Source organism: Gorilla gorilla, chromosome 15 (assembly GCF_029281585.2).
Source record: "Gorilla gorilla gorilla isolate KB3781 chromosome 15, NHGRI_mGorGor1-v2.1_pri, whole genome shotgun sequence".
In the NCBI taxonomy this organism is placed as follows: Eukaryota; Metazoa; Chordata; class Mammalia; order Primates; family Hominidae; genus Gorilla; species Gorilla gorilla.
Window position 1 is genome coordinate 72,468,704 of NC_073239.2, and position 25,885 is coordinate 72,494,588.

The 25,885-nt window shown below is 40.7% G+C and overlaps 2 pseudogenes; both read left to right on the top strand.

The window, feature by feature from the left end:
* Positions 1 to 11,026: 11,026 nt before the first annotated feature.
* LOC109023140 (large ribosomal subunit protein eL8-like) lies at positions 11,027 to 21,104 on the top strand (annotated as a pseudogene).
* Positions 21,105 to 23,568: 2,464 nt separating this feature from the next.
* Positions 23,569 to 25,031, top strand: LOC109023141 (abl interactor 1-like; annotated as a pseudogene).
* Positions 25,032 to 25,885: the final 854 nt, after the last annotated feature.

Below are 25,885 nucleotides of genomic sequence, written 5' to 3' on the forward strand. Positions count from 1 at the left end.
AGCCTGGCCAACATGGTGAAACCCCGTCTCTACTAAAAAGACAAAAATTAGCTAGGCATGGTGGCAGGCACCTGTAATCCCAGCTACTTGGGAGGCTGAGGCAGGAGAATCAGTTGAACCCAGGAGGTGGAGGTTGCAGTGAGCCAAGACTGTGCCACTGCACTCCAGCCTGGGTGACAGAGGGAGACTCTGTCTCAAAACAAAACAAAACAAACAAAAAACCAAAAAAAAAAAAAAAACCCAGATGAATGGATAGAGAAAATATGGTACATATAGACAATAAAGCACTACTCAGTCATTAAAAAAGAATGAGATCCTATTATTTGCAACAACCTGGATGAACTGGAGATCATTATCTAAGTGACATAAGCCAGGCACAGAAAGACAAACATCACATGTTCTCATTTATTTATGGGAGTTAAAAATTAAAACAACTGGACTGATGGATAGTGAATAGAAGGATGGTTACCAGAGGGTGGGAAGGATAGTGGGACAGCTAGGGGGAAGTAGGAATAGTTAATGGGTACAAAAAGTACTCAGTGTCTACCAGGCTGGTGTCGAACTCCTGACCTCAAGTGATCCACTCATCTTGGCCTCCCAAAGTGCTGGAAATACAGGCATGAGCCACTATGCCTGGCCTTTTTTTTTTTTTTTTAATTTGATATGAGGTCTCTCCCTATCACCCAGGCCCCAGTCAAAAAGAATAAGTAAGACCTACTATTTGATAGCACAACAGGGTAACTATAATCAATAATAACTTAATTGTACATTTTAAAATAAAAGAGGCTGGGTGTGGTGGCTCTTGCCTGTAATCCCAGCACTTTGGGAGACCAAGACGGGTGGATCACTTGAGGTCAGGAGTTCAAGACCAGTCTGGCCAACATGGTGAAACGCCGTCTTCATTAAAAAAATACAAAAATTAGCTGGGTGTGGTGGTGCGTGACTGTAATTCCAGCTACTCAGGAGGCTGAGGCAGGAAAATCGCCTGAACCCGGGAGGCAGAGGTTGCAGGGAGCTGAGATCGTGCCATTGAACTCCAACCTGGACGATAGAGCATGACTCCGTCTCAAAAAACAAAAAACTAAAAACTAAAAGAGGCTAGGTGTGGTGGCTTAGGCCTGTAATCTCAGCACTTTGGGAGTTTGAGGCAGAAGGATCGCTTGAGCCCAGGAGTTTGAGACCAGCCTGGCAATACAGTTAGACCTTGTTTCTTCAAAAAATAATTTTTAAAAAAATTAGCCAAGAGTGGTGGTGTATGCCTGTAGTCTCAGCAACTCAGGAGGCTGAGGTAGGGGGATCGCTTGAGTATAGTTGGATTGTTTGTAACACAAAGGATAAATGCTTCAGGGGATGGATAACCACCCCCCCGCCCCCCGCCCCCGCTTTTTTTTTTTTTTTTGAGATGGAGTTTCACTCTGTTGCCAGGCTGGAGTGCAGTGGGGAAATCTCAGCTCACTGCAACCTCCGCCTCCTTGGTTCAAGCAATTCTCCTGCCTCAGCCTCCCAAGTAGCTGGGACTACAGGCATGCACCACCACACCCAGCTAATTTTTGTATTTTTAGTAGAGGTGGGGTTTCACCATGTTGTCCAGGATAGTCTCGATCTCTTGACCTTGTGATCTGCCCATCTCGGCCTCCCAAAGTGCTGGGATTACAGGCATGAGCCACTGCGCCCAGCCAGATACCCCATTTATCATGATGTGATTACTACACATTGCATGCTTCCATCAAAGTATCTCATGTACCCCATAAATAAATATATACACCTACCGTGTACCCGCAAAGAATTTTTTAAAAATGAAGTACTGATAAATACTATAACATGGATGAACCTTGAAAACATTATGCTAAGTGAAAGAAGAAAAACACAGGAGGTTACATATTGTTTGATCCATTTATGTGAAATATCCAGACTAGGCAAATCTATAGAGACAAAAAGTAGATCAGTGGCTACCAGAGGCTGGAGAGAAGGAGAAATGGGAAGTGCCTGCTAATGGGGTGTCTTCTGGGGATAAAATGTTCTAAAATTAGACTATAGTCATAGCTGCACAACTCTGTGAATATATTAAAGACAATTATATACTTTGGTGAAATTTATGGTATGTTCATTATATTTCATATCAGTGAAACTGTTAAAAGTAAAAATAAAAATATACTGACAGTGGGTTAAATGGCCTAAGGCAGAATTTCTTTTTTCTTTCTTTTTTTTTTTTTTGTTTTTTTACTTCTTTTTTTTTGAGACGGAGTCTCACTCTGTCACCCAGGCTAGAGTGCAGTGGCGTGATCTTGACTCACTGGAACCTCCGCCTCCCAGGTTCAAGCAATTCTGCTGCCTCAGCCTCCCAAGTACCTGGGATTACAGGTGCCACCATGTCCGGCTAATTTTTGTATTTTTAGTAGAGATGGGATTTTGGCATGTTGGTCAGGCTGGTCTCGAACTCCTGACCTCAAGTGATCAACCTGCCTCAGCCTACCAAAATGTTGGGATTACAGGCGTGAGCCACTGTGCCTGGCCTTTTTGTTTTGTTTTGTTTTATATTTGAGATGAGGTCTCACTCTGTCACCCAGGCCCCAATCTGGTACACAGTGGCACGATCTTGGCTCCCTGCAGCCTCCACCTCCTGGGCTCAAGTGATCCTCCCACCTCAGCCTCCGGAGTAGTTGGGACCACAGGTGCCCATCACCACACTCGGTTAATTTTTTGTATTTTTCATAGAGACGGGGTCTTGCTATGTTGCCCAGATTGGTCTTGAACTCCTGAGCTCAAGCGATCTGCTAGCCTTGGCCTCCCAAAGTGCTGGGACTGCAGTCATGAGCCACCATGCCTGGCCATAATGCAGAATTTCATACTGTTAGACACATTTGAAAACATAGCAATTCTGAATGCAAGACTTTTTGTCCTTCTCTCCATGCCCAAATACCCTCATAGGTAGTTTCCACAAAAATCAGAACCGTATTTATATCTTATATTAGCTTCAATACTACTAACTTAAAGTGCCTGAAATAGTTGCTTTTTTATATCTGTTGTTGAGATGGCAACAACATGTTGAGATGGCATTTATATCTGTTGTTATTATACCTTTGTTCTTAAAATGAAAAAGGATCAAAAATATTTTCTATAGCTGTTTGGGGTAACAATCAAGCATCATTGCTCATACTGTATGAATAGAGGCTCCGTGAACACAGGTACAGGTGTAAAGGGTAGGAGAGTAATACAGTCACAGATATTTTATGAGAATAAGGTAATTATGATATATCAGAAATGAGTAGGTCAGAAACTCTAATGTAATGAATAAAAGCAAATACTCTCTGTAATTAAGACACTTTAAGATCAAGGAACTTAAACAAAGTCTTCAAAGCCTTCAAGATGTGATAAATTCCTTAGGTGGGACTGTATGGTACATACTTTGTTCTCAATTATTCTGTATTTAATACCATGTATTGAATACAAGTACTGAATATTTACTGGCGATACCTCTCTAGAGGTAGGTAGACTATCAGTGCAGGTCATAAGCCAAATTTCTCAAGTTATCTTTCGTGGCTTTGAAAAATTTCTGATTCCTAGTTCTCTTTCTCCGAGTTATATTTCACATTGCTATGACCTTGTCATTTTATGACTTCATTTTATTGCTAGTTAATAACCATGAGTGATTAAAACTATTTCTTTGCTTTTTTTTTTTTTTTTTTTTGAGATGGAGTCTCATTCTGTAGCCCAGGCTGGAATGCAGTGGTGCAATCTCGGCTCACTGCAACCTCTGCCTCCTAGGTTCAAGCGATTCTGCTGCCTCAGCCTCCCGAGTAGCTGGGACTACAAGCGCCCACCACCACACTTGGTTAATTTTTGTATTTTTAGTAGAGACAGGGTTTCACCCTGTTGGCCAGGCTGGTCTCTAACTCCAGACCTCAAGTGATCCTCCTGCCTCGGCCTCCCAAAGTGCTGCAATTATAGGCACGAACCAGCGCCCAACCTAAAACTATCTTTTCAATTGATCTGTTCTGAATAATGCCTCATCAATGACTACTCATGGTTGAGTTAGATCACAAATCATTTGAGGTTGTGACCAGCTGCCAGTAACATTATTAGAGCTGACTTGTTTGGTTAACTTTGCTGAACAACTCAATCTGTGCTCACACATATGGAAGTATAGGCTGTAGTAACTGCTCTTGCAGTAAAATAGTGTTGGGTGTATTTTAGAATTTAGCATTTATTGTCTTTACTTATTCTAAATAAATTACTTGCTATGTCATTAGCTAGGATATGGCACATGAGGTGTTTTAGCAATTGTTAGCTATGCTTTACCCAACTATTAGAGATAAAATTAACTATTTCATTGTTTACCAGGTCTGAGTTTCATTTTTTAAGAATATTAGATTTTAGCAGTACTCATAAAAAATGGGCAACTTTTAAAAAGAAATGTGGACATTTTATTTACTTTTTTTTTTTTTTACCATACATGTATTACTTTTGTGATTAAAGATTTACATTTGTTTTTATGTTAGAGCAATTGTGTAGATAATGCTGCAAATAATCACATAGTATGTACTTCCCCTAAAGGGGTAACTATCTCTTGGTCCAAATAATTTTTATCACTTATCTTAGATTAGACTCAGAACTAGGGCAAAATATAGGGTGTCCACTTAAGCCTGAACTTTGGCTAAATAACAAATAATTTTTTAGTATGTCTTAAATATTAATTGGGACTTATCCTAAAAAATTCATTATTTCTCTGAAATTCAATTTTAACTAGGTATCTTATATTTTTATTTACTAAATCTGGCAACCCTACACTGAACACATTAGATTCTGACAAATAAAATAACTACCTGCAATATATAATAAAACATTTTTAAAGTGGGAAAAATAAGTAAGAAATGAGGACTTCTATTCTGACAGCATGGTTGATTAGATAGCCTGAACAACACTCATATGAGAACAACCACAAATGCTGGATAAAATATGAAACATTTTTCAATGCATTGCTGAGCTGGCAAGACTGTAAGGAATTTCTGAAGTTAAAAACAAAGGGAAAGTGAGAATCAGAGAGGCAAGTAGAGCAGTTTTCATCTCAAGGGTAACTGCTGAATCCTGGTGACAATAAGCTTCAGATTTGACAACCACACAGGCACGAGACAGGAGATGAAACCCAGGGCCCACTAAAAGTGGGGAGTCTAATGAGAGTGCTTGCAAAAATGTTGGGCAAAAAAAACCACAAACCTATATTTTTAGGTTAAGGGTGAACTAGACATACCTGCCTCACAAAAGGGGACAATAAAAAACCTTGTCTGTCTTCAGTATGAAAGGAGAATCAATCTCGGGGCCCCCAAATCGCTAAGCTAAAGGGAAAAGTCAAGCTGGGAACTGCTTAGGGCCAACCTGCCTCCCATTCTATTGAAAGTCACCCCTGTGCTCACTGACATAAATGCATATTTGATTGCCTCCTTTGGAGAGGTGAATCAGAAACTCAAAAGAATGCAACTATTTGTCCCTTATTTACCTATGACCTGGAAGCCCCCTCCCAGCTTTGAGTCTTCCTGCCTTTGCTTTGAGTTGTCCCGCCTTTCTAGACCAATCCAATGTTCATCTTGCGTATGTTGATTGATGTCTCATGTCTCCCCAAAATGCATAAAACCAAACTGTGGTCTGACCTCCTTGGGCACATGTCTGAGGCTGTGTCACGGGCACGTGTCCTCAACCTTGGCAAAATAAACTTTCTAAATTAACTGAGACCTGTCTCAGATTTTTGGGGTTCACACCAGCTTGATGCTAGATGGAAGGGGAAAAAAATTTCTCCCTGAGAATTCACATCCACAAGCCAATCTTCATGTGATTTTTCAGGCTAAATTATTTTTATTTTTATTTTTTTTTTGAGATGGAGTCTCGCTGTGTCACCCAGGCTGGAGTGCAGTGGCATGATCTTGGCTCACTGCAACCTCTGCCTCCCAGGTTCAAGAGATTTTCCTGCCTCAGCCTCCCGAGTAGCTGGGATTACACGCATGTGCCACCACACCTGGCTAATTTTTTATGTTTTTGGTAGAGATGGGGTTTCACCATGTTGGCCAGGCTGGTCTCGAACTCCTGACCTCAAGTGATCCGCCCAGCTCGGCCTCCGAAAGTGCTGGGATTACAGACATGAGCCACTGCGCCTGGCCTTTTCAGCCTAAATTAATACCACCTACATGTCCTGAAAACCTCAAGTCAATTTTTTAAAGTGATCCTGGCTACTAAGTGAATGAAGTACCTGGAAGAAGCAAATATAAATATTCTTTCAAGAAACCTACTTTTAACCCAAATCTGAAAGAATTTCCACTGAAGAGATTCCAAGTAATATAAATGTATTGTAAAACAAACAAAATTACAACAAAACAAAACAAAACACAGGAAGCAAAGCACCATGATCAAGAGCCAGCAGAAACAACAGACTATAGCACCAAATCTGTAAATATTTCACATATTGGGATTATTAGATATGGATCCTATTCTATCCTGCTCTATTCTATTACATTCTTACTTAAAACATTTAAAGAAATTAAAACTTCTAGAAATAAAAAAATGAAATTAAAAATTCAACTTCATACTGCAAAAGAGAAATTGGAAGCTGGAGCTGAAAAAATTAAGCAGGGGGCAGCAATTAAAGACAGGAATACGGAAAATACGAAAGAGATGGTAAGAAACGTAAAGTGGAAAGATCTAACATATGCCTAATGGGAGTTCCAAAAGGAAAGAAGAGAGAAAATAAAGCTGAGCCAATATTTGAAAAGTTAATGGCTGAGAATTTTCCAGAAGTGATGAAAAACACCAATCCTCAAATTCAAGTTTTCTGATATATCCCAAGTAGCATCAATAAAAAGAAATCCACATCATAGGGTGTGACTTTCCACCAGTGAAATTGTGGAGCAACAATAAGAGAGGAGATATGAAAAGCACCCAGAACAAAGGACAGATTACTTACAAGGGATGATTGATGGCTAAATTCTCAGCAGAAAAAATAACTGTCGATCTAAAATTGTATATCTTGTGAAATGATTTTTCAAGAATGAAGGAAAAAATACATTTTCATATAAACAATAACTATATGAGCTTACCACCAAGAGTCCTGTACCAAAGGGAATTCTAAAGAATATCATCGACACAAATGAAATATAGCTCCAGATCAGAGGTCTGAGACATAAGAAGGAATCATAAGGAAAGAAACAGAAATGTATGTGGGTCAATTTGAATAATATTAACTATAAAACTGGTATGTTATTTGTGGAGCTAAAGAAGAACTAATTTATAAACTATCTAAGGTATTTGTATTGTTTTGATGGGTTTTTATTTAAAACAGATATATCTATATCTATATCTATGTATCTATATATCTATATATCTGTTCCTTATTCCTTTGGAGTAAGGAAATGGAGGCAGAAACAGAGGGAACTCAGTTCAAAAAAAGGCAAGAAAGGAGAAAACAGAAAAAGTGTGACAGATAAGAAGTGACAGTGGTGGGAACTGGATGGTATCCAGGTTTGAAGGTGCTGAGATTTGGCTGCCTGGGGCCAGTGGGGAGGGGAAGCTGAGCTTCAGCATGGTCCTGGAAACTAGGAGTAGTTCCCTACTGGGACACCACTCCTGCCTCAGGGGCTGGCTTGGCAAGAGTATAGTGATCCAGGGTGCAATGCCCAAACAGCCAGCACGCTCAAGCATGTTTGGGTATCATTAGTCCCAGAAAACCCAGTGCAGAGTGGCATCTGCTTCAGGAGAGCTGTTGCTGTTAGGCAGTCCTGCGCTGGGGGTGGGAGTGGGGGATGCAGAGAGCTTGAGAAGGGAAGCTAGCTGCAGTTGTTTCAGGGTTCAGAGAGGGCCACTGCGCTGCAGGGAGACAGCAGTGTGACAGGGCAGGGTACCTGGGCAGGAGCTAAAGGGAGAATCGATGGTGCAGAATGTTTGAGGAGCCCTGCAACACCCAGTCTGGGGGTTTGGTCCCTGGTTTCCAGGTACTGAGGAAGATTGAGACAGAGGAGGAAGGCTAAAAGAATGTCATCTTTCTATTGTCATCTCTCCTTTCCAATTACTCTCCCTCTAGGTCAGAAGCATTTCTATTTGCTTTTTCTACTGGTAAATCTACATTAAGAGACCTTCAGTTTTCAGAAATTGCCCCTGTCTTTTCATTACAATTCTAGGTATGAATTTATACCTCAATAAGGTTGTAAGTAGGCAACAAAACCATATCAGCCGTAAAGCTTTTTTTTTTTGAAGACTTGCTCTGTCACCCAGGCTGGGGTGCAGTGGTACAATTTTGGCTCACCGCAATCTCCGCCTCCCAGATTCAAACGATTCTCCTGCCTCAGCCTCCTGAGTAGCTGGGATTACAGGTACATGCCGCCTGGCTAATTTTTTTGTATTTTAGTAGAGACAGGATTTCACTGTGTTGCCCAGGCTGGTCTCGAACTGCTGAGCTCAGGCAATCTGCCCGCCTCGGCCTCCCAAAGTGCTGGGATTACAGGTGTGAGCCACCGTGCTGGGACTTTTTGTTTGTTTTTAAGTATATCTTTTCTGTAGGCAACAACCAAGTGGCAAAGTAAATACTTTTAACACTATTTACTAATAGGCTTGCAGAAATCATTATCAACCTAAAGAAATACAACTACTGTAAGAAAGCTTTGCTGGTAAAAGGGAAACAAAAATAGTGTCACTAGAAGTTGCATTTTTCTGTGGAAATGTGATACCATTTATAAGAAAATATTAAATCCTTAAAAAAAGCAAAAACAAAAAAAAACAAAAAAAACTAGCCGTTCAGCCCAGGCATGGTGGCTCGTGCCTGTTCTCCCAGCACTTGGGGAGGCCAAGGCAGGTGGATCACCTGGAGTCAGGAGTTTGAGACCAGTCTGGTCAACATGGCAAAACCCTGTCTCTACTAAAAAGACAAAAATTAGCTGGGTGTGGTTGCGCACGCCTGTAATCCCAGCTACTCAGGAGGCTGAGGCAGGAGAATAGCTTGAACCCAGGAGGCAGAGGTTGCAGTGAGCCGTGATCGCACCACTGCACTCCAGCCTGGGCGACAGAGTGAGACTCCATCTCAAAAACAAATAAATAAATAAATAATAATAAACTAGCAGTTCTGAGAGCCCCAAGAACCATTCATTTATTCACTCAACATTTACTATGTGCCTTTTCTATGCCAGAGACTGTGCTGTTGATAAAGTGAATGAAACATGGTTCTAGACTTTGAAAGACTTATTGCTAGTAGAGGGAGAGAAATATGTAAAAAAATAGCTAACAACAACAAAAAATCATAATTCTAATAAAATGCTTTCATGAATGAATAGACAAGAGCTAACATTTATTGTCAAGCACTATATAAAGTGCTCTATATCAATAATCAAATTCAATAATCAAAGTATTGATAATCAAATTCAACCCACATGACAGGCATATGTGGTGAGTGCTATTATTTTCCTCATTTTACTGATGAAGAAACTGAGCTCAGAGAAGTTTAAAGATGTGCCTGAGTTAGTAAGTAGTAGAGCTGGATTCAAACCAGTGACCTCTAGCAGTTGAGGAAAAGTCCGTGAGAACATGACTCTCAAAAAACAATTAGTGCTTGAGTCCAGGAGTTGGAGACCAGTCTGGGCAACATAGGAGACGCTGTGTCTACAAATAATTTAAAAAATTAGCTAGGTGTCATGGCCCACACTTGTGGTCCCAGCTACTTAGGAGGCTGAGGTGGGAGGATCACCTGAGTCTGGGAGGTCAAGGCTGCAATGAGCTGTTATTGCGCCATTGCACTCCAGCCTGGACAACAGAGCAAGACCCCACCCTGTAAATTAGGTATTTCCTGGTATGAAGGCTGGAGGAGATGAGTGAGGGTAGGGCAGTCCTGGAAAGAGAGAAGATGGTGCAAAGGTTTGGGAGACAGGACCCCTGGGGTCTGTTAGGGATGCAGGGAGCAATTGGTGGAGCACTGGGTGACGGGTGGGGTGGAGAGGGGAGAGAAGGCTGCAGAAGCAGCAGGGCCCAGAGCACAGGCCCCTTGTGTCCTATTGAGGAATGGCAGGTTTGTTTCATGAAAGGCACTTAAGCAGGAGAGTGACAGGATCAGATGGGCATTTCAGCAAAATTGTTCTGGCGGCAGTGCGGATTAGAGAAAAGGAGGCAGGAAACTATTTGTCTCTGTCTCGGGAGACCAGGAAAGTAATCCCGTTCCTGAGAATTTAGCCTGGAGAAACTCTCAAACATCTGTTCAAAAACAGCAATGCTCCACTGTTTGTATTAGCAAAAAACCCTAAATGTTCTTCCACAGAGAATAAATTAATAGATTGTAGTATAGAGCCATAATAGAATACCATATGGTAGTTAACATGAATGAATTAGGGCAACATGTGGCAAAAAGAAGAAAAAACAAAATTGAGTGAAGGAAGCAGGCTGCAGAGAATATATACAGTATGACGTTATTTTAGTAAAGTTTAAAAACCTACAAAGCAGTACTTTGAATTGTTTATGAACATATAAATGTCTACAGGAAATATTAACATACTTGAGATTGATAATAGCAAATTCATGAGAATGCCCTGGGAAAGGGGGACTCAGGGACTAGGGGACCAGCTAGTCAAGGTGGGTTTCAATACCTATATTTTTATATAATATGTATGTAGTAAGTAAGTAGTGGAGCTGGATTCAAACCAGTGACCTCTGGCAGTTGAAATATACATTAAATACATAAATTTATATATATTTCTTTAAATAAATTGGCAAACATGACATGATAATGTTGAGATGTTGATAAAACTAGTAGAACACAATTGTTTATTATTCTCTGTACTCAATTGTATATTTGAAACAGATTATGTCATTTTTAAAAAGTGAAGCTTGGACCCAAAAGCAAAAGAACAAAGAGGAAGAAAGAAAAGAAAGCAAGCACTCTGGAAGCAGTGCAGCCCAAGACAGGGAGCTGGGAGATAGACCCCGCGATGTCCTCCAAGAAGTGGCGTGAACTGGTGCAGTGGCAGCAGGAAAGGGAGGCCGTGGGAAGCAGGTGGACTGTTGGGTCATGGGAAGTGGGGGAGGCAGTGGAATCCAAATGACTCCCAGCATTTTGGCTGGTGTGGCTGAGTGGGTGGACAAGCCAATCACCAAAAAAGGGAATGTAGGAGAAGTAACAGGTTTGGCTGGGGTGTGATGCACAAAGATCAGTTTCAGACTTGTTCAGTTTGACATTCTTCCAGGAAGAAACATCCAATATGCAATATGATTTTTAGGCTGGGGGTTCAAGGTCTGGGACAGAAATAGAAATTTGGTCATCATCAGCATTTGGGGGAAATCATGATCATTATGAGATTATAAGTCTTAATTTAACAAAAATGTACATATATACTATGCATAACAATTAAAATGCTTTGTTTTGCTTGTTTTTGTTTTTTAAAGAGACAGGGTCTCGCTCTGTTGTCCAGGCTGGAGTGCAGTGGTGCTGTCATAGCTTGCTGCAGCTTTGGACTCCTGGGCTCAAGTGATCCTCTCACCTCAGCCTCCTGAGTGGCTGGGACTACAGGCACGAACTACCATGCCTGTCTAATTTTTAAATTTTTTGTAGAGATGGAGTCTTGCTATGTTGTCCAGGCTGGTCTTGAACTTCTGGCCTCAAGTGACTTTCCTGCCTTGGCCTCCCAAAGTGCTGGAATTATGGGGGTGAGCCACAGCACCTGGCTAAAATATGTTTTAATGGAAGATGAGCTCAGGTACGAGAAGTATCATATGTAAGTAAAATACTAATTCTGACTTTTACTCATTGTGTTGGAAATTCTAAAAGTAGTAACCTGCCCCATTACCTATGATGTGGAGTATTGTGTGGTCTGAAGGAACTTAATAATGATCCACCAGCAAAAAGACATTGCCAAATCACCAATGGGAAACCAAACTGATGCTGGCAACCCAGCTAATGCTCAGAATCACCAGGGTAATCTACAAAAGTGATGCAGAATTCAGACTGACTGAACCAGAATCCTGGGGGCGGGGCCTAAGAATCAGATTTTTGAAAAGCTCCATAATAAGGCTGGTCATTGGTTGGGTGTAGGAGATGCGGTAACAGTTCCTGGACAGCAGTCGCCATCTGCCTTGGTGGGGTCTGTCTGCCTCTGTGTGATGCTCCACTGGGACCTTGGAAAAATCATTTCAACTCTTTGTTTTTTGGTTTGTTCATCCATAAATGGGGGTAAAAATAGTACCTACTCTTGCGTTAGCTGTAAGGATTAAATGAATTAATTTATGTCAACTACTTATAATAGGGTCTGGCACAATAGTATAAACATGCCATAAAAGATAGTTACTAGTTTTTATTAACATATATGCCACAAGTGTACTGGCACACCATTTCTGCTACTATTTTTGTTAATAAAAATATTCTAATAATATTTTTTAAAAGAATAATAGTCTATACTTGAGTCCTTTATGCTAAGATTGTCACTTCTCCTATCTTCCAAGCCTCCTGAGGTTTTTTGCCTTACTTGTTCTATTTCTTTGGCACAGGACATTTATCCTGGAGCTATTGGAAACATGGAGGCATATTTTATGCACCAACTAGCCTGAGAGAGTTTTGGCATTCAATAGTAGGTGGATTCTGATTCAAATGGTTTATTACTCTCCAGGTGCCTCAGCAGACCTGATGATATTCAGAGTCTCTGGCAGCTTCAGAGGCAGTATTTCATTGGTTAAGAAAATTGCTTCTAAGCAAATCTGGTTTGTTGGACTTCAGGCCCATGCATGCCCTAAAGACCTAATTATATGGACTTAAGCTGAGTTAGAAATATTGTATTCCAACCAGATTTTTGAAGGGAAGATTCCCGAATTATTTTGGTAAACATAGGGTATTAATCCAAAAAGGTGCATAAAGATGAAAAAGAACACATGTACATTATAGACATACTCTTAACCAATCTTACTAATCACCTCATGCTAACCATGCACCTTGGGTATATTTTGTGAATACTATGATGACTCATCTTGACAGAATTCCTTCCTTTGAGCTGGAGATGCAAGGTTAAAAAAAAAAAGAATTTTCCTTTACGTTGAAAGTTACTCAGTAGTTTTAACTTCATGAGAAGCTAATAATTATAAGATTTTTACCTATTAAGCAGTTAATTCTAAACAATTACTAAAGCACATTTGGAGAGCTAAGACAAAACAAAGCCAAGTGAGAGAGGGAATGAAATGATGCAGCATTAAAAGTTCAACACAGAATAAAAATGCTCAACCTTACCAGTCATTAGGGAAATGCAAATTAAAACCACAGGGAAATACCAGTACATACTTAGCAGAATGGCTACAATCAGAAAAACTGACAATCAACTGTTGACAAGGATGTGGAGGAACTGGACCTCTCAAATACTGCTGGTGAAATTGCAAAATGGTACAACCACTTTGGAATCAGTTTGACAGTTTCTCATAAAGTTGAACTATGCTACTATTTGTCCCAGCAGTCTCACTCTCAGGTATTTACCCAAGAGAGATGAAAACTTAAAACAAACACCTTTATGTAAATACTTATAGCAGCTTTATTCATAATTATCCCAACCTGGAAACAACCCAAATGTCCTTCAGTGGGTGAATGAATAAATAATCTCTGGTATATCCATGTGGAAGGCTGAATAATGACCCTTCAGATAATATCATGTCCTGATACCTGGAACCTGTGAATGTTACCTTATATGGCAAAGAAAAAGAAAAAAAGACTGCAAATGTGATTAAGTTAAGGATCCTGGCATGGGGAGATTTCATGTATCCTTATAAATGAAAGTTAAGGGGAGATTTGACTCTAGACAGACAGAAGAGGAGGCACTATGACCAGAGAGGCAAAGATTGGAGTGATGTGGCCATAAGCCAAGGAATGCTGGCAGCCACCAGTAGCTGGCAAGTAACAGATTAGCCCCTAAAATTTCTAGAGGCCCTGACAACACCTTGATTTTAGTCCAGTAATACTGATTTTGGACTTCTGGCCTCCAGAACTGTGAGAGAATAAATTTCTGTTGCTTTAAGCTATCAATGTGGTAATTTCTTATAGCAGCCATAAGAAACTAATGCCCCACACAATAGAATACTATTCAGTGATAAAAAACGAACCAACTATTGATATATACAACATGAATGAATCTCTGATGTATTATGCTTAGTGAGAGAAAGACTCAAAAGGCTGTATCTTTCATATATCACTGTATGATTTCATTTCTATAACATCCTTGGAAAGGCAAAACTACAGGAATCAAGAACAGATCCATGGTTGCTGGAGTTAAGGTTGATTATGAAGGAGCAGCCTCAAGAAGATTTTTGGGATGACAGAACTGTTTTTGTTTTGTTTTTTTAAGACAGAGTCTCACTGTGTCACCTAGGCTGGAGTGTAGTGGCACAATCTCGGCTCACTGTAACCTCTACCTCCTGGATTCAAGTGATTCTCCTGCCTCAGCCTCCCAAGTAGCCGGGACTACAGGTATCCACCACCATGCCTGGATATTTTTTGTATTTTTAGTAGAGACAGGGTTTCTTCATGTTGGCCAGGCTGGTCTCAAACTTCTGACCTCAGGTGATCCACCTGCCTCGGCCTCCCAAGGTGCTGGGATTACAGGTGCGAGCCACCACGCTCGGCCAACAGAACTGTTTCGAATGTTGATTGTGATGGTGGTTTATACACTCTATTTACTGGTCAAAACTCAAAAAACTGTATAGCAAAGAGAGTAAATATTACTGTATGTATACTTTAAAATAAAATTTAAAAAACAGCTCAAGCTTTAGCAGCCAGGAAAAATGTTGAAGTGTTAAACTTCAAAGATCATGTAACACAGGTTCCTGCCCTAAGAAGCACTGGTTTTCAACTCAGACCTCAATCAGAAAATTTCTCTTTCTATCAAAGCAGAAGTTAACCCTTTCTTTGGTGGCTGACAATATATGCAACACAAAAGAGTGGAACTGAGAGCATCTTTTTATAGACCACTGGAGAGAGAACACAGAGTTCATATGAGAGAGAGGAGAATGCTCCTGGGCCATGAGAAGAGAGAGAAGCCTCATTTCCAGGGCACTTGGTAACAGGAGTCTGCATTTGTAGGGTGTATTAAAAGGAACAAACTTCTTTAAGAACTATCCTTGGCCGGGCGCAGTGGCTCACGCCTGTAATCCCAGCACTTTGGGAGGCCGAGGCAGGCGGATCATGAGGTCAGGAGATCGAGACCATCCTGGCTCACGCGGTGAAACCCCGTCTCTACTAAAAAAAATACAAAAAATTAGCCGGGTGTGGTGGTGGCAGGTGCCTGTAGTCCCAGCTACTTGGGAGGCTGAGGCAGGAGAATGGCGTGAACCCGGGAGGTGGAGCTTGCAGTGAGCCGAGATCGTGCCACTGCACTCCAGCCTGGGCGACAGAGCAAGACTCTGTCTCAAAAAAAAAAAAAAAAAAAAAAAAAGAACTGTTCTTAAGGTGAATTTTATTTATTTATTTATTTATTTTTGAGATAGAGTCTTGCTCCGTCGCCAGGCTGGAGTGCAGTGGCGCAATCTTGGCTCACTGCAACCTCCGCTTCCTGGGTTCAAGCAATTCTCCTGCCTCAGGCACCTGAGTAGCTGGGACTACAGGCACGTGCCACCATGCCCAGCTAATTTTTGTATTTTTAGTAGAGATGGGGTTTCACCACGTTGGCCAGGATGGTCTCAATCTCTTGACCTCATGATCCGCCCTCCCATAGTGCTGGGATTACAGATGTGAGCCATTGCGCCCAGCAAGGTGAATTTTAAACAACCAAAGACTGAGAATTTCTGCTAAAGGTCAAGGATGCAAGAAAGTGATATCCTACTGCATGCAGATCTGAGTGAGACAAGAGATGAGAGGCATAGCAGAGTTTGGACAGTACAAAATGTAAAGTGGACCAGAGTAGAGCCTATTCTCAGTCATATCAACCTCACTAAAGGTTTTCACTCAGAAGGGAATGAGTGTTTCTGACAGAATCCTTGCAACATTGGTCATCTATAGTATTCATTATGCTTGACTGTAGTGTTAGCATTCCATGTACTAGTTTTGTTATTGTCAACAGTTCTTTTGTTGCTTTCACAAAATTCAATGTTGAAGTAACCCTTTTAGGCACTGCTGCCATGCAGGCTTGTTAATGAGAAGCAAGTTGAATGCTGGAGGATGATTACCAAAAATGATCGTTTGAGTTTTGAAATACTGTAAATACCATCTCTGAAACTTGTGTGGTCCAAAAACTTAAGCAGTACAAAATGCAGTCTTGTTATTTTGTGGTTAATAAAACTATTCAGGGTGCAACATTACAACAAGGTAGAGTTGTTCATTGATTGCCCTGGATAATTTTAAGAGTTTGATTCTGCTATCCAGTCTATCCTGGTCCCTGCTGGAGTTTGATATCATATGGCAGCAGTTTATTGACATAAATATTTCTGGGGACAATTCTGGGTCCTGTGGTTGGCTGAGTCTTCTGGGACAGCAAAAATGATTCCAGGAATCTCTGGGTTAGTTGGCTCTCATCTCGATGGCTTAATCCAGAGACTGGGCCAAGAATATACTGTGGACTCAGGGACTCACTTCAAACTCTGCACTTCTTGAGATTGGAATTGTATGCATTTTCCCTCCCTGGCCTAGGCCTCATTTTCATATTCCTCTGCTGAAGATAATAATTTTTGCTGACCCTTGTTTGAGAATCAGGGTTGGGCAGATAATGGAAGCCAATTGACAATTGCCTTATATTTGAATTAATATAATTTCAGGTATGTCATCACTGTGGGTTTTGTTCGTTTGTTTGTTTTTATAGTAATTGGGATTAATTCATTATCTTTGACAAGTTGAAATTAGGCCAATTATCTGTTAGGCCAGTCGAAGTTTGAGAAGAAAAAACATGTTGTCATCTTAAAATGTAGTGATACTGAGCCTGCTTGTCCTCAGATCTATTCCTCACTCTTCTGCTCTGCAGGCCTGTTTCTCAGCCCCTTGTACCAACTGAAATCTAGCTGAGTTTGACTAATGGGAGGCTGTTATAGCCAGAATAATGGTTCCTCAAAGATGTCCACACATTGCCTGGCAAAAGGGACTTTGTAGATGTGATTAAGGTTATGAGATGGAAAGATTATTGTGAATTAGCCATGTGGACTCACTCTAATCATATGAGCCCTTAAAACAGGAGAGAGTTCTCCGGCTGGGAGCAGGAGAGATAAGGCAGAGGGGAAGTCCGGGAAATTGGAAGCATGAGAAAGACTTGATCTGCCATTGCTGGCTCTGAAGATGAAGGGAGGCATGAACCAAGGAATGTGGGGGCAGCCTCTAGAGGTTGAAAGTCACTCCTATTTGACACCAAAGAAAGGAAACTGGGACCACAGTCTTACATTATCATGGAGCTGAATTTGCCAACAACCTGAAAGGGCTTGGAAGCAGATTCATACCTAGAGCCTTCAGAAAGGAATGCAGCCCTGCCAACATCTTGATTTTGACCTTGTGAGACTCTAAATAGGGGACCCAGGTGAGCCACACTGTACTGGGACTTCTGCTGTACATTTGTGACTCCTTGGGGTTGTAGTAATATTAGTTTTTCATATAGTCCCTCCAACCCAAGGGTCCTAAGAGCTTCCTGCTGTTGCTCTGCCCATCTGAGGTAACATCCATTCTCAGGTAGTCTTCTCAGGTAGTCTCAGATGCTGAGATCCAGTCTCAGCATCTTTTATCTCCTGTGTTATCAAGTCAGTGTAGTAAATTCCCTCTGCTTTAACTATTCTGAGTGGTTTTGATGTCCTAATTTGACCCTGTGTGACAATTATAATAGATATCTTGAAGTTTCTGGTCGTGTTGGAAGGGGGATGCAATCATTCATTCATTCAATAAACATTTATTGACAGTCTATACTATATATCAGCAGTGAACAGGGAAGACAATCGTTGACTTCAATGAACTTTGCTCTTTAGTCAGGTAGGCAGAACTCTAATCAGGAATTGAAATATAGCATTAGTATTGTGATAAGCGAAGAACAGAGGCCTATGAGAACATACAGCAGGTAGTTCTTAAACTGATCTACGGTCTAGGGAAGGACTCAATAAAGAGGAAATATTTAATGAGACTTGAAGATTGAGTAGGCTTATCCAGATCTTCCAAAAGTATAATATAAGGTGGGAAAGTGGGGTTGGTAGAGATTAAAACAACCCTGTTTTCTCCTGCTAGAACTTTAAATTGTTTTATTAAAAACAGTTTCTCTCAGTCCTGACTCTGTTGATAATATCAAGGTATTGGTTTTGAATAAACACTATGAGTCAGCAGGGTTACAGTAAACTCATAAGCTTAGTCAATGTCTGATTCTTGTCTGTGCAGAAGGAATGAATCAATAATGTGAAGGAAAGGTTAATACCATTTTCAAATATTATAAAGTTCGGTTGGATTGCCTAATCCAGCAGCCATTCTCAATTCCTTTCTTGCCTGCCCATCACATTTCCATTCAGAGGCTTCTTTTCCCAGCCTCTTGTAGCTGGGAGCATCCCTGAAACATAGGTCTGGTCAACCAGACTGAAGCAGGATTTGTTGAGGATTTTCTGTCTTCCTAGTGCAAAGGACAGACAGGGCTTATGCTGCTTTTCCTCTCTTCATACCTTGAATTGAGATATAATGTCTGAAATCACAACAGCCATCTTGTGGTCATGAGGCAACAAATGCAAATTTAAAAGCCATTATGATAAAGCATGGTCTATAGTAGAAGAGTATTTCCCAAATCCTGTTTGCTCCTTATATAGAATCTAGCCTTAGAAGCCTTTGACTTGAGCTTTGCTGAGGAAGAAACTGCATATGTCAAGCAGGAAAAACAAAAGCAAAAACGAGACTTTTTCTTTACTATATAAGTAATATATGTCAATTTTAGATAAATTACATATGATGCGCGAATTTTTTAAAAACCTAGATAGGACTTCTTGTTTCCCAGCTGGCATGTAAGAAGCTTAGAAGTTACCACGCTGGCCTTACAATAAGTAAAAAGCTGAACAAACTGAAAAATCGAGAACTCTTCTTAGATCTGTCAGAGAGTGAGATCACAGGGCAAACTGCTGCCTCAAAGACTGGAGAGACAGACAGGCAGAAGCAGAATCACAACTTACTGGAGCAGAAACCTCTGCGGAACCAGTGACAGGATAACTGAACTGTAATTGATGAATTAATAGAGGCTCAGTGTGGGCAGCTCTCAGAGTTAAAAATTCCAGGGAGACCCAGTCAAGGTGGGGATGGGGGCACACTTTTGTGAGTTTTACTTCTGGGAACTCTACCAGGTCCTCACAATAAATATCAGATAATGTTATTGGATAATAAAGGAATAGGAACAATATTTGAAGCAATAATGACTGAGAATTTCCCCCAAATTAATGTCAGACACCAAACCACAGATCCAGGAAGCTCAAAATCAAGCAAGATAAATGCCAAAAACATTGCAACTAGACATACCATATTAGATCATAAATATTGTGCTTCTGGCAGGGGGAGGGGAAAAAGGAACCATTTTGAAATATACCAGAGTGTTTTATTCTTCCTAACGAGGCCTGCCTCAGGAGAAACTATTTTACCAGAGCCCTACTTGCTGGGGCTTTATCACGGCCTAACCTACCTGGGGGAAGTGAAAGACCCAACTCCAGCCTCCTCTAGCTATCTTGTCTCACCTAAGAGGAAAAACACCTGAAGAGCGCTTGTGAAGTTCACAGTGCAGGGGCACAGGCTCAACAAAAGACTGAGACCAGGCTGGGTGCAGTGGCTCACAACTGTAATCCTAGCACTTTGGGAGGCTGAGGTGGGCAGATCACCAGAGGTCAGGAGTTGGAGACCAGCCTGGCCAATGTGGTGAAACCCCGTCTCTACTAAAAATACAAAAATTAGACAGGCATGGTGGTGCATGCCTACAATCCCAGCCACTTGGGAGGCTGAGGCAGGAGAATTGCTTGAACCAGGGAGGCAGAGGTTGCAGTGAGCTGAGATTGCGCCACTGTACTCCAGCCTGGGCGACAGAGCAAGACTCTGTCTCAAAAAAAAAAAAAAAAAAAAAAAAAAAAAAAAGACAACAACAATAAAAACTGAGACCTAATCGTAGGACTATAGAACACTTCCTCCCCCTCCGCCCAGACACCTTACCACTGCATTACTAAAATCCTATTTACTTTACTTTTTTTTTTAAAAACTCAGTACACCATGTTCACCTTTAACAAAAGCTTAAAAGGCATACTAAAAGGCAAAAAATGCTGTTTGAAGAGACTGAATGAGCATCAGAACCAGACTCAGATATGACAGGAATGTTGGAATTATCTGACTAGGAATTTAAAAAACTATAATTGCCCTCTCCTCCTGCCACCCAAGATGCTGAAAAGAAGGCCAAGGGCAAAAAGGTGGCTCTGGCCTCTGCTGTCATAAAGAAGCAGCAGGCCAAGAAAGTGGTGAATCCCTGTTTGCGAAAAAGCCTAAGAATTTTGGCATTGGACAGGACATCCGGCCTGAAAGCGAGCTCACTCGTTTTGTGAAATGGCCCCGCTATATGAGGGCAGAGAGCCATTCTCTATAAGCGGCTGAAAGTGCCTCTTGCGATTAACCAGTTTACCCAGGCCCTGGAAGGCCAAACAGCTACTCAGCTGTTTAAGCTGGCCCAGAGACAAAGCAAGAGAAGCAGCAGAGGCTGTTGGCCCTGGCTGAGAAGAAAGCTCCGGGCAAAGGGGGCATCCCCACTAAGAGACCACCTGTCCTTCGAGCAGGAGTTAACACCGTCGCCACCTTGGTGGAGAACAAGAAGGCTCAGCCCGTGGTGACTGCACAGGATGTCGAGCCCATCAAGCTGGTTGTCTTCCTGCCTGCCCTGTGCCATAAAATGGAGGTCCCTTACTGCGTTATCAAAAGGAAGGCAAGGCTGGGATGTCTAGTCCACAGGAAGACCTGCACCAATGCTGCTTTCACACAGGTTAACTCGGAAAACAAAGGGGCTTTGGCTAAGCTGGTGGAAGCTATCAGGACCAATTACAATGACAGATCTGATGAGATCTGCCGTCACTGGGGAGGCAAGGCCCTGGGTCCCAAGTCTGTGGCTCACATTGCCCATATGGAAAAGGCAAAGGCTAAAGAACTTGCCACCAAAGTGAGTTAAATGTACACTGTTGAGTTTTCTGTATATAAAAATAATTAAAATAATATAAATTGTCCCAAAAAAACTATAATCGATAAGCTAAGGGTTTTAATGATAAAAGTAGACAACACGGAATAGACAAATAACATAAACAGAGAGATGGATATTCTAAAAAAATGCTAGAGATATGAAAAGACTGTCACAGAAATGAAGAATGCCTTTGATGGGCTCATTAGAGATTGGATATGGCTAAGGAAAGAATCTCTGAGCTAGAGGATATGGCAATAGGAACTTGTAAAACTGAAAAGCAGAGAGAAAAAAGACTGAAAAATCAGAACACAATATTCAAAACTGTGGGACGACTACAAAAAGTATAGCATATACATAAATGGGAATATCAGAAGGATAAGAAAGGAACAGAAGCAATATTTGAAGCAACAAAGACTGAGAATTTCCCCAAATTAATGTCAGACACCAAAGCACAGATCCAGGAAGCTCAGAGAACATCAAGCAGGATAAATGCCAAAAAAAAATTACAACTAGACATATTATATTCAAATTTCAGATGAAGACAAAGAAAAATTTGAAAAGAGCCAGAGAAACAGTAATCTCCCTTTTGAGGAACAAAGATAAGGATTACATATGACCTCTCCACAGTAACCGTGCGAACAAGAAGAGAATGGAGTAAAATATTTAAAAGTACTAACAGGAAAAAAAAAAAAAATCCACCAACCGGCTGGGCGTGGTGGCTCATGCCTATAATCCCAGCACTTTGGAAGGCTGAGGCCGGTGGATCACCTGAGGTCAGGAGTTCGAGACCAGCCTGGCCAACATGGTGAAACCCTGTCTCTACTAAAAATAAAAAACTTAGCTGGGCATGGTGGTGCATGCCTGTAATCCCAGCTACTCGGGAGGCTGAGGCAGGAGAATCACTTGAACCTGGGAGGCAGAGGTTGCAGTGAGAGATCATGCCACTGCTCTCCAGCCTGGCCCACAGAGCAAGACTTTGTCTCAAAAAAAAGAAAGAAAGAAAAGAAAAGAAACCAACTTACATAATGATAAAAGGGTCAGTATTCCAAGAAGACATAATAATCCTTAATATGTATGCACCTAACAATAGGACATCAAAATACGTAAAGTGAAAACTGATAGAATTGCAAGGAGAAATAGATGAACCCACTATTATAGTTGGAGATTTTAACACCCCTGTATCATAAATGGACAAATACAGCAGACAGAAAATCAGTAAGTACATAGTTGAACTTAACAGCACCATCCATCAACTGGATGTAGTTGGTATCTGTAGATTACTTCATCCAATAACAGGAGAAGATAGATTCTTCTCAAGATTCCATGGAACATTCACCAAGGCAGACCCATTTAATTTTTAACAAATTAAAAAGAATAAAAATCATACAATATCTCCTCTCAGACCACAATGAAATTAAACTTAGAAATCAGTAACAGAAAGATAGCTGGAAAATCCCCAAATACTTGGAGATTAAACACTTCGAAATAACACATAAGTCAAAAAAGAAATCTCAAGAAAAATTAAAAAATATTTTGAACTAAATGAAAGGAAAATACAACTTATCAAAATTTGTGGGATGCAGTGAAAGCAGTGCTTAGAAGGAAACTTATAGCATTAAATAAATATATTAGAAAAGAAGAAAAATCTACAATCAATCATCTAAGCTTCCACCTAAGTAAACTAGAAAAGGAAGAGCAAATTAAATTCGAAGTAAACAGAAGAAAAGAAATAATAAACATTTGAGCAGCAATCAATGAAATTGAAAACAGGAAGTCAATAGAGAAAGTCAATAAAATCAGTTTTTACAAAAAAGCTAGTTTTTTGTAAAGGTCAACAAAAGTAATAAGCCTCTAGCCAAGCTAAGAAAAATAGAGAACAAAAATGACTAATATCAGAAATGAAAAAGAGTACATGACTGCAGATCCCATAGATATTATTGATACATGGATGATAAAGGAATATTATGAACAGTTCTATATCCAGAAATTTGATAACCTAGATAAAAATGGACCAATTTCTTGAAAGACACTATCTGCCAAAACTCACGCAAGAAGAAATAGATGATCTGAATAGACTTGTGTCTACTACATAAATTGAATCAATAGTTAATAACCTTCCAAAACAGAAAGCCCAGATGGGTTCACTGGTAACTTTGCCAAACATTTAAGGAAGAAATTACATTAATTATTTACAGTCTCTTCTAGAAATAGAAGCAGAAGTAGTACTTCTTTACTCATTCTGTGAGGCCATAATTATCTTACTACCAAAATCAGACAAAGGCATTACAAGAAAACTACAGATATATCTCTCATGAACATAGATACAAAAATCCTCAACAAAATGTTAACAAATTGACAATACCAGGTGACAAGGTGGTTTGCATCCAGGCTGTGAGGTGCTGGGAGCCTCAGTAGAACTTTCTGCCTCTGTTTCTTTAATGCAAGAGGAACCGATACAGAAGGGTGGAAAATGGCAGAGCTGCAGATGCTACTAGAGGAGATCCTGTCTCACAAGAGGGCACTGGTAGAGAGTTACCAGAACCCGACCCAGGTGGCGAACTACTGTGAAGACAAGAGAAAAGCTTTAGAAGAGACCAAAGCCTACATAACCGGACCTCCTGTTAGTGTCACTTATCAAAAAACTACAGTGTCTAACAATGTACTCCAGTTGGTGAACATCCAAGCCTTTCAACTTTGAAGAATGGAGTCTTTCAGCAATCATATCTCACAGACCATGGATATTAATAAAGAGAAAGTAGCTCGAAGAGATATTGGTATTTGGACAACAAATAAGATTACATCAAGAATTCACAAAATAATAGCGCCTGCAAATATGGAGCGTCTTATAAGGTATGTTTGGATACCTATTGCCTACACAGTTCTGAATGATGTGAACCATGGTGCCAAGCATGTAAATAACCAGCCTGCAAGAATTGGCACACTGCCAGCCAGGCGCGGTGGCTCACACCTGTAATCCCAGCACTTTGGGAGGCCAAGGTGGGTGGATCACCTGAGGTCAGGAGTTCACGACCAGCCTAGCCAACGTGGTGAAACCCTGGGTCTACTAAAAACACAAAAAATTAGCCAGGTGTGGTGGCGGGTGCCTGTAATCCCAGCTACTCGGGAGGCTGAGGCAGGAGAACTGCTTGAACCCGGGAGGCGAAGGTTACAGTGAGCTGAGATCGTGCTACTGCACTCCAGCCTGGGTGACAGAGCAAAACACTGTCTCAAAAAAAAAAAAAAAAAAAAGAATTGGCACACTGCCAAGAACAAGAGCAAATCCTTCTTTCCAAAACCACCAAGTCCTCCCGTACGAGGCCAGGGATTACTGGGACAGAATACTTATAAAACCCTGGAACCCATTAAACCCCCAACTGTTCCTAATGACTATATGATGCATCCTGCTAGGTTTGGAAGTCATCATAGTCCAGGCAGGTCAGCTTCATTAAATCAGAAACCAAGGCAGACAATGAAAGTAGTGGAGGAAGGGAAGTCAAGAAAACAGAGGAGGCAGTAGTGTTAGTATTCACATAGCTGTACCTATACCTTTACCCCCTATTATTGGATAGTTTAACTCCTCCACCACCGACACCACCAGATAATGTTCTCATGTTTGATGACTTTCCACCTCCACCACCACCCACTCCGGTGGATTATGAAGACGAGGAGGCTGCAATAGTTCAGTATAATGTTTCATATGCAGATAAGGATACTGCAAGGTCCCCAAAGAATTATACTGAGAACATCACTGCAGTGTATGATTATACAAAAGACAAGGATGATGAGCTGTCATTTATGGAGGGTGCAGTCATTTATGTTATAAAGAATGTTGATGGCTTATATGAAGGAGTCTTCAATCAGGTGACTGGTCTGTTCCCTGGGAGCTATGTTGAATCAATCATTCACTATGCCGATTAATTTTTTTTTTTTGCTTTTAAAGTAGATTCTTGTTATTACTCAGTCATCCTGTGGGACTGTTGTGGTTAACAGAATCATCTTAGTATGTTTTAAAATGTGCTCATATTTTCAGGACATGCTATTTTATTGATATAATTGAATGTCTACCCATAAGCATAAATCTTTGAAGCAGTTTGTGTATTGCTAAACAGCAATTTATACAAGAGGCTGTCCATAACTGATGATGCTTATGTACTTACTTACACATTTTTAACTTTATGACCAGCCTAAATGTTCTGGGGAAGTAGGGTGTAATATTTAACAAATCATGGTTCAGATTGTACATGTTTAGGGCCGCTTGGTTACTAATGAATGCTGTGTCAGACTACTTAAATGCTAAAGTCAGAAAACTTAAATGCTAGTGCTCGTCATACTTTTTGTTTAGATTCTCTTATTTTAAAAAATAAAGTTTGTTTAAAGCATGCATAAAAGTATATGTTTTGGAATATACTTAAAAGTTCCAAGATGCTTCCAGTTTGTGTAATATTTCCCTGGAGAACTCATACTTAGGTCTCTTAAAATGAGTTGAATCTCCAAGGTCTTCATGAAACAAAAGAAGCAAATGGAGGGTTATCTGTAGTGCTGTAATTTGTACCTAAGTTTTTTAAGGAGTGGGATTTACATTATAATTTTTTTCCACTCATAAATATATAACTGAACCAAAGGTTTTTGTTTTTCTTTCACTGATTTGCTTTAAAAAAATAAAAGATAGTCCCTCTCCCTCTCCCTCTCCCTCTCCCTCTCCCTCTCCCTCTCCCCACGGTCTCCCTCTCCCCTCTTTCCACGGTCTCCCTGTGATGCCGAGCCGAAGCTGC